The sequence below is a fragment of the Octopus sinensis genome, linkage group LG30, assembly GCF_006345805.1.
Source record: "Octopus sinensis linkage group LG30, ASM634580v1, whole genome shotgun sequence".
NCBI lineage: Eukaryota > Metazoa > Mollusca > Cephalopoda > Octopoda > Octopodidae > Octopus > Octopus sinensis.
Window position 1 is genome coordinate 12,622,859 of NC_043026.1, and position 2,992 is coordinate 12,625,850.

Consider the following 2,992-nt stretch of genomic DNA (forward strand, 5'->3'; position numbering starts at 1 on the left):
TTGTTGAAATTATATATATATATATAAATATTACTGCAATCGTTGGTTCTGGCTGGTCATAATGCTTACCATTGGCCTTGCACCGCGATTCTGCTCTTGGCTTCGTAGACGACCACACGTGAAGGACACTGAATAACGGATCTCTTTACTAATGGAGATGCGAATACAGTGTGATTTCGGTCAAGGTTGGGGGGAAAAAAGTCCCGAAACGAAACGGGTGTAGGTATTCTTTACCTCCGCCGTTTTATTATTATTATTATTATTTTATTTTTTTTTAGTGTGAAAGGTACATTTACGGAGATGTACTCGCATAGCAAGTGACCTGATCTGAGATCGTGTGCTACTAATGGAGGTGCCAATACAGTGTGATTTCGGTGAAGGTTGGAGGAAAAAAAGTCCCGGAACGAAATGGGTGTAGGTATTCTTTACCTCCGCCGTTTTATTATTGTTATTATTATTATTATTTTTATTTTTAAGTATGAAAGGTACATTTACGGAGATGTACTCGCATAGCAAGTGACCTGATCTGAGATCGTGTGCTACTAATGGAGGTGCCAATACAGTGTGATTTCGGTGAAGGTTGGAGGAAAAAAAGTCCCGGAACGAAATGGGTGTAGGTATTCTTTACCTCCGCCGTTTTATTATTGTTATTATTATTATTATTTTTATTTTTAAGTGTGAAAGGTACATTTACGGAGATGTACTCGCATAGCAAGTGACCTGATCTGAGATCGTGTGCTACTAATGGAGGTGCCAATACAGTGTGATTTCGGTCAAGGTTGGGGGGAAAAAAGTCCCGGAACGAAATGGTGTATTCTTTACCTCCGCCGTTTTATAATAAAATGGACCAATTCTCAGGTTTCGCCTGTGATTGAAAAAGGTTTTATTAAAGGAGAAAGGGGCTCTCTACCCCCCCCCCCCTTTTGACCAGGCTCCCGTTGGCTTTTATGGGTTTTTTCCACCAGGAACCTTTCGAAGCCCCCCCCCCATTGGGAGTTTTTTTCATTGTTATAATCTTTCGTTTTTAAACAGTTTTTACTCGGATTTTTTCAAAAATGGACAAAACCCTTTGTAACCTTTCGTCTTGTTTTGTCCCTTTATGTTTACTAATCATGTGTGTCAGCCCTTGTGGCCAATAAAAAGAATTAATTATTATTATTTTAAGTGTGAAAGGTACATTTACGGAGATGTACTCGCATAGCAAGTGATTTGATCTGAGATCGTGTGCTGGAACGAAAACAATTGCAGCGTGGAAGGTGTTTGTAAGCCATTTAAGAAACACACAAAAGCCGTTCGATTCACTTCAACATTTAAGTTTAATTTGTCAAAATATTTTCGTCGCTTTAAGACCGCGACCTGTTCGTTCACTGACAAAAATATTTTGACAAATTAAACTTAAATGTTGAAGTGAATCGAACGGCTTTTGTGTGTTTCTTGAAAGGTACGTTGAAGTCTACTGAAGAAGTGTTGTCCCGGTGCGCGCACTCGCGTATCCGCGCTAGTTAGTCGTGACTAGTCGATCCTACAACGACTACCTAACAAAGTAAATAAAACACAAAACAAATAATTTTTTTTTAAACAAAGTAAATAAAATACAAAAACAAAGTAAGGATCGAGTAGTCACGACTAGCTAGCGCGGATACACGAGTACGCGCACCGGGATCGCGCTTCTTAAACAGTACCCCAAGGGGGATACAAAAGAAACAAAAACAAGGCGCGCACTTAGTTTTTTAAATACATGGGAATTCTTGCGAATTTATTTTCTACAGAGGGGAATTCATATGACTGCAAAAAAATTTTTTTAATTGTGATTTAACCGTTAAGTTTCGAATGAGGACGCTTGGGATTTTTTCCAACTATTTTTTGACGCCGGGGTTAAACACACGACCACAAATATTGCCCTATATTCATAAAAGTATTCTCCCATCGTTTTTTTAAATTTTTATGTGGTGCCTTTAAGTGTACCAGGAAATTGTCCAAAATCGGTTCGGATAAGGAAGGAAGTTGGAAAAACCAAATCGAACTCATGTACAAATGCAGATCCGAAACTTCAACTGTTTTTCGCCATAAATGCTAATAACTTTTATTTTTTTGCAATTTTCAAAGAAAATACGGCACACCTAAAGCAGAATTCCGCCCCTTTTCCTCCAAAAAATGTCCAATTGCATCTGTTTCACAATATGGGAAAAAGGAAAAACTTTTTAATCCATAATTCTTATAAACGTCGCCCCCTTTTCACCTCGTACCATCTCGGTAGCCATCACCATTTCACAGATTTTCTCCTCACTTTTGTTAATTAAGACAGGTATCAACGTTTGAAAAATTATAGATTAAAAAAATTTTTTTTTTTTTAATTTTGAATAAGTCACCTTCATCCATAAATTTCTAAGTGCGTAGGTGCAAAAAAGAAATTTGAAAAATCCTGGCAAAACCTGTTAAAAACCAACTTTATGAGTCTCCCTCCATAAGTTACGTTTAATTCGCAAACTTTTTTTATCATCATTTTTATCGAATTTCGTGCTTTAAAACAATTCTAATTTTGAAATAAAATTTCCAAAAAAAGTCTTAAGCATTCCTATTTCATCGCATCTTTCATGATTAAAATGTAATTTCCCCCCCGTTTTCTCTCTATTTTTATTTCTTTGTGTGCGCGTGTTCATACCTTCAGAACAGAAATGACATTCATTTAAAATATAGAAATATTAATTAAACACATCTTTACAAAATACACCAAGATTTCTTGTGTTCTTTACTTTCCATATAAAAAAAAAGATGGCTTAATGTGTGGGAGTTCCAATTTAAGCAGGTGTGGGCCTGCTTTGAATAATATGTCGGTGCGATCTGTAAACGTTTGTGTTCACACATGCCTAAGTGCACGGATGTACGTGTGTGTGTGTGTGTGTGTGTGATGGTAAGTTAATGTATGTATATTTGTGAATATATGTGTGTGTGTGCGCTCCATACGTTTATGTGTGTTGTACCATCGAAATAC